Genomic DNA, 7,051 nt, shown 5'->3' with positions numbered 1-7,051 from the left:
GCTCTCGGAGCCGCCGCCTGGGTCCGCTGGAATAGTGTCTTCCCTACAGACAATAGGTCCACTGGCGCACCAGGTGAAGTCTGTTCTCCCAGTGTCTCCAGGACAAGACATTGAAGACAAGGGAGGTGAAAACTGCCATCTCCAAATCCTGAACGAGCCCTCCAAAATGTCATAGGATTCTCGAACAGAGAGACGGGATGCCGAGGCTATAAGCAGGAAGCAGCGTTTATCGATCCAGCACCTGCTCAGTGGATTCTTATCCAAAGGCTGAGCTCTGATTGTAACACAGAGGACAGTTTTATACTTACTTGTACTTCTTTATTCCTACACAGCTATAGATATTTCATATAAGGAAGGAGAACATAAGGAGAACATTGATTGGCTGTCAAACTATAAGGAAACCAGCTTAAATGTTTAAGCAGGTTTTTGGACTGCTGTGTTGGCCTGGGCCAGGGGGAGGGTCGGATTGCCACAATACTAATTCTAAACAATGATTTTAATTTTTAGTCTATTAGTAATCACTACATTAGTCATAATATCTGATTTTTGTCATCTTTGCAAAGAGTTTTTTGGAACACAATGTTGTTTTAGGCCCAGTCCGAAAGTTATTTTGCCCTGTTTTAATACTCCAAAGGTTTGAGACATAAGTCATGCAAGGCATTTCCTCTGGGATGGCAGGTCTGACTCCATTTATATATATTTTTTACAAAGCAAAGAAGAAAGAGAGAGAGAGGAAGAGAGAGAGAAAGAAATGAATAAATGAATACTACTACTCTTCTAGTTAAAATCCTGTAATGATGTCCCATTGCCTCTCTGATTAAACCCAAACTCCTGCGAATGGCATAAGGACTCTTCCCAGTCCACCCCTAATCTACCTATTCAACCCTACTCGACTTCACTGTGGGACACTCCTCAGCCCACATCCTCTACTCCACACTCAAAGTACACTCATGCTTTACCCACTGCAAGCCCTTCTAAACCCACACCTTTGCACATGCATTTCTGCCTAGGTCGTTTATTCTTTACTCTCCATCTGGACAATCACTCCTCTCACAAGACATAGCTCAACTGGCACTACTGTGAATCCATTGTGAGCCCCACAGAGTTGCTCTTTACATTCTCTCTTTCGATCATGCTATGTATGTGCTCAGTTAGAGCTGTTGTAAAGAAATCTTTCCTGTCTATCTGAACTGCTAGAAAAGGAAGGGCCATGTTTTATTCAGTTTTACTTCTCAACTTCCTTGCGACCTGATACAGCATTCGGTGAAATAAATGTTTAATAAATAATCTGGGGTTTTTCAGGTCTGCTACCTAGTGGGGATTTAAGCATAAATATGTTGTGAGAAGGGTTTACAAAATCCAAGTATCAATGTGAAAAGTGGCTTATAGTGTCGAATGACCTCAAAAAGAGTCTGGAGGCTTTGTTAGAAATAAATGATAAACATTTATTTAAGGGCATTAGGGTTTGCAATTTGTAAACACAAATAAGCAATACCTAGAGTGTTGTAAAGAAGAAAGAAAAGCTGAGGGTTCTTATAGCATAAAGTACAGACTTGAGAAAAATCGGTCCTGCATTCTTAGCCTATGGATTGGTCTGAGGTGGTAATCCCTTAGATGACATGGAGTTTGGACAGTGAATGTCAGGTGGTCTAGATACATGAACATTCTTTCCTTACTCCTTCAAGGGTAATCTGGAGGTTTGATGGATATCCAGACATTAACACAGGACGGAAAAGTTCAAAAATGTAAGTTCCCAGGCTAGTTAAACAAGAATAGAACTGTTTTCTCATTCTTCAACCTAATTGATTTTAGTAATTTAGCAGTTTACTAAATTTAGCAGTCTGACTATAATGACTCCATTTGATTTCTTCACTCTATTCCTCAGTGGTTAAAAAAAACAAAGTCACCATTTCTCATTTTAAAAAATGGCACAATAGAAAATTAAATAAAGTGGAGCAGGAGAGCCCAGCCTGGTTGCAACACTCAGTCCTTTACCCTCATAAATTATTTTAATCACGGGAGTGAAAGAGGTAAATCCATGCTGGATTTTCTCAAAAATTCCAGTAAGGAGAGAGAAAAATCAAGGTTAGGTCTAATTGAAGGGCCATGTATTTATCTCAAAGCAGGTCTGTGCTTGCATTTTAGGGAAGCAAAGCCAGTGGGATTAATGTAGAGAGGAGGCAAGAGAATTAAAAATGTTAATCAAGTCACATTCAGACTGCACTGTGCTGATCAGCCCTGCAACCAAGCCAGGAGGACACCTTCAGAACAAAGGAAAATTTCTGCTGGATTACTAATAACGCATTCTCTACACCTGTGAAGGGGAAACAGGAACCAAGAGCCAATCCCTATGGCTAAAACCATGGGGAACCTACGGATTAAAGGCTGGGAACGTCCAGCAGGCCTTTCACTCTAACATAGTCTAACCTTTTCATACTACAAACCCTTCTCCTTCCTCACTGTATGTCCATATCAAAGGAAATGGGTTAACAAAGTCTTTTAAACAACTCATAGGAACTAAAGAATGATATATACATTGAATTCCCTGAACACTTGGCCCCCTCTCTACTCACTGTCTTTCCAAGCCTCTCTTGGTCCTTCTCACTCTGCCTCTGAGAGGAGACTACACTCCGTCTGTGGAGTATTAGCCCTTTTCTAATAAATTTTCCTTTTGACTCTAACTTTGGCATGTGTGTTGAATTCTTTCTTCACTCTGCCAAAGGACCCTTTTCTTCTCTCGATACAGGGCTTGGCCTCCCCTTCACTTGGGGAAATTTGCCCTGTCCTGCACCAGGATGAACAATCTTCTTTAGCCTGTGGTGTCTGTGAATCTGAAGAGAATGCTGGGGGCGATCACATGGAAAAATATGTTCCAGTGTTGACTCCTGAACCCCTGCTAAGATATTCGAGGAAAGAAGGTAGGTTTTTTGCCCCAGTCCCAGAAAGCATTGGAAGAAAGCCAGCTCTGTGCAATAGATCCAAGAGAAGGGAGTGCGGGGGGAGAACTGCTGGCCTGCCTTCAAAAATTGGGATGGTGCCAGGCTCAGAGCATAGGGTCCTCCCCAAATCGTCCTTAAAGAGGGAATTTGGGAAAGTGTGGGTCCACCTCCCAGCTGTGCACACCTTCCAGAGGAAGGGAGTGTGTCTTTTATTCATCCAATGCCTGCAGTCTTATCAGCTCTCTGCTTCTCACATTTTGCCCACTTTGAGCAGTGGCTTATTTTAAACTGACCTCTTTGATGACTTATCATTGGCAGTGAGACAGGAGGGCAAGTTTCTGTTGTTGAGTTAGTCGGAAAGGTCAGCTGCTGTGTTGCAGGAAGCAACACCCAATGGAGGAATTCCGAATCTCAGACAACTTTGTTTGGAGGAAGGAGAATTTATTGCTGGCAGAGAGTGTGGGGCATTCAACAGACCCAAAGCACAATCTCCCCTTGGTTAGATTCTTACAGCTTATATACCCTTGCAGTGTCCATGCAAGGGGTGTGTGATTCCTTTGTCTGAGGTTTTAAATGTCCCTCCTTACTCAGAGTGGGGAGGAGGAGCTTCGGGGGAGTGGGGCGGGGAGGAGGCAGGCTGCAGATCCTTGGTCTTATAGGCCATTTGTTTTGTAGAGTCTGAGGCCTTGGTGTTATCAGTACTTTTACTGTATTCTTGAACAGAGAGGTGGGACTCCTAGGCTTACAGACAGAGGGTAGCACTCATTGATGTCAGAGCCCCGCTCAGGGAGTTCCTTAACCAAAGGCTGAGCTCTCCCTGTAACACAACAAGCAGTTCCACAGTCTTGACATTCCTGCACAGCTACAGAGATAGGGAAGGGGCTGGAGAATCCTTGAGGTGGGGAATGCAGCTGTGGAAAACATGATAACTGAAGAGCATAGGGCAGAATGGGGGAAGACAGCAGTTTTAACTGGCTGAGTCGGTTATTTCTGCAGGCCCTTTCCTTTGCATTTTTTTCTTTCTTTCTTTTTTTTTTTTTTTAAACTTTCAGATTCCTCCTTTCCTGTCTCAGCCGGAGCCTGATCAGTTTCACAAGAATATCCACCCTAGGGTCCCACTGATTGCATCAAGGAGGCTTGGGAGACATATCTGCAACAAGGGACTTTTCCTAACACCACACATGTGCAGTAAGGATCAAGGGTGTCTCTAAGGTGACTTTCGTAATTTAATAAAAATCACTCCTGGGGTGCAGATTTACCATGCTAATGAGACATGAGAAACATGAAGAAGCCTGTAGTCACATTGTGCAGGTGCCAAGAAACCTCTGCCTTTACATGGCTTTTACGCTGTCTAGCTTCCTTTAAAACCCTGCCCCAGCTTCTCTTGAGGAGCTACCTGAACCTTTTCTTTCTTGGTGTTGCTTCCCTTGTACACAAGCTTAATAATAAACCTTTGCCTCTTGCCTGAACTTTCTTGCGGTGATCTCTCTTGACTTTCATCCCAGGAGATTGCAAGAACCCAGGACACCAGTAACAGCAGAAGGCAATACTTGCATTCTGACCTTAGCAGGGGTTGACCTTCCACTCTCTGTGTTCATGACTCATAGCATGTTCTCTGCTGCCTGCCCGGTCTTTGTCTTTTAGAAGTGACCCATGACCAGAACAGGTTTCTCAAGTGAGTCTCTGGGAATGTCTGCTACCATTTCTTTGAAAGAACTGTTAGGATATTAGATATGACGAGCTATTAAGGATTGTAATGTTGCTGTTATATGTCATTTGAATGCAGGAGGAAGCAAGAGATTTAAAAAGGTTAAATCAAGCTACATTCAGAGACTGCAATATGCTGATCAGCCCTGCAGCCAGGCCAGGCACCTGCAGAACAAAGGAAGATTTCTCTTTTTTTTCCTCACACCTGTGAAGGAGATAGAGTCTTTAAGTGGCTGCCCTACACAAAATAAAATCATTCAAGATGCAAGGCTTGGTCTCTGTCCCCAACTCTGGGAAATTTGCCCTATCCTGCATCAATGAGAATAACTTTTCTGTTGTTTATAGAAAACACTGCAATGTTTACCCGTGAGGAGGACCAGATATATGTCTTTGATATGTCTTATAATGTTAGGTCCGTGAGGAGGACCAGATATATGTCTTTGATATGTCTTATAATGTCAGACATGAACGACGGGGAGAACAAAGGATTAAGGGTCGGTCTAGAGATATATGTCTTTAGGATACTGATTATTTTAAGCTGGTTATTTTTCAGAAACAAGACTCAGAACTTTAGACCTTCCCCCTTTACCTGTTTAAAGGAATTCAGATAGAAAAACCTGCTTAAAGGAAGGGAGCTATCACCTGAGCACCATAATACGAACTAAGTGTGGCAGATAGGGAGAAATCTACCAAAGCCTATTTATCGGCCTCCCTTCTGTGTCCCATCATTTTTGGGTGGCCCAGCAATAATTTGATTAGCACATGTTTGCTCTTTTCTCCTCTGCCTGTGGATTGCCTGCTTTTCCTTTGAAGTCCTAGATCCCTGTCTCTTTTCTTTGTCAAGAATGGCATATAAGCCTCAACTGCCCAATATGTCCTAGGGGCTCATGTACTTGTGGAATCCCTGTATGTACATAATCTGGAACTTTCTCTTATTAATCTCTTGTGTTAATTTGATTATTAGTTCAGTTAGAAGAATTTAGGAAAATTATTTTCTTCGCCTCCACATTATCTATAAGGAAAATCAAATAGGTGCAAGTAGTTGACTGGGAACTTACTTATATCCTCTGTTGGAGGACAGGGGTTCTAGCTCTGGACCAATCTCAGTGTTTTGCACTATAGATGCGTAATAAATATTCATTTAATTAGATTGGGTTAGTTAAGCAATCGACCTAATCATGGATGGTTTAATCCATTAGTGTAAGTTTTTTCTTTCATTCATCATGGGTTCCAATTGACTAGATACTTAGCCTTTCCTTGGTTCATTCACTGGGATCGGATATTTAAAATATATGGCTAAATCAGTACAAGTCTATCTCTACCAAATCCATGTAATACTGCAAACCATACATGGAAAACAATAGCATTACATAATGTAAATATCACAGTGAAATGTTGCCAGTTATTGTCACCGTTGGGGCCGGAATTCGGTGTTGCCCCAGTGTCAGGGGGGAGGGAGAGGCACAGACGTGTAGTTAGCATTTCCCCTCGTTTCTTCCTCAAAAGACTCACAGGTCATTGAGATTTAATAGTTTTATTAAAAATATATTTTAGAAAGATAAAGAATGCCCCAAGGAGGCACATAAAGATGAAGCATGCCCCAAGGAGGCACATGGTCCCAGCGATGAGAGCTGCAACTGAGCGCCGTAATAACAACCACAACAACAAGAGGGCAAAATGAAGGCCCAGAAGGGCAAAGAGGGTCCAGAAGTGGGAATGTCTGCCTTATATTTTGGCCATGATGGGATGGTTCCAAAGGCATTCCTAGTGATTGGCAAGTGAGGTCATTATGATTGACACCTGGCTGCTATATAACTGCCGAGTTCGCATGTGTGTATCAGAATTCTACTACGATTGGGGTGTTCTTTGGGCGGTCTCTAGGCTGGGCGCCCAACTTAGTTCCCCATGTCGCTCATGTCTGACTAGCTACCTAACATTATGAGAAGAACAGCCTTTCTCCTTTTGTATTAGAGCTTAAATGTCAGCAGAACAGAGTGCACTTATTCAAGGTGACGTTTCAGTTGCTGTTCTCTGATCTGATTGTGGATGAGTTACTGTGCTGTGCTCTAACGTCAAAACCAACTTGTGCTAAACAAACTGAATATGGGTTGCAACGTGCTTTTTGAATGTGTTTTTGTCAATTTATTATTTCCAACATTAGAAAGGGGAATTATTTTCAAAAGTAAAACATAGTGAAACTAAATATTTACCTGCAACAATCCCAAATTTCTAAGTAAAACGAGCTGTGTTTAGTACCTATCATCAAGCTCCTTGGTTAATCTTTATTTCCAATTTACTGATTTTAAATTCAGATGGCTTTATAAACACCTAAAAGGCTCTGTTTACTTTGATTTTTACGTGAGTACTGAAGTCCTGTTAACCTAAGAATAAAAGGCCAAAGTGAG

The 7,051-nt window shown here is 42.1% G+C and overlaps 1 long non-coding RNA gene across 1 annotated transcript; it reads left to right on the top strand.

The window, feature by feature from the left end:
• Positions 1 to 706: 706 nt before the first annotated feature.
• Positions 707 to 6,777, top strand: LOC105311368. Its single transcript, XR_897671.2, has 4 exons — positions 707 to 1,745; positions 2,747 to 2,918; positions 3,992 to 4,127; positions 4,726 to 6,777. It is a non-coding gene; the product is annotated as an uncharacterized LOC105311368 (long non-coding RNA).
• Positions 6,778 to 7,051: the final 274 nt, after the last annotated feature.

Source organism: Pteropus vampyrus, unplaced genomic scaffold (genome assembly GCF_000151845.1).
Source record: "Pteropus vampyrus isolate Shadow unplaced genomic scaffold, Pvam_2.0 Scaffold1000003447, whole genome shotgun sequence".
In the NCBI taxonomy this organism is placed as follows: Eukaryota; Metazoa; Chordata; class Mammalia; order Chiroptera; family Pteropodidae; genus Pteropus; species Pteropus vampyrus.
This window is presented reverse-complemented; position numbering and strand designations above follow the sequence as displayed.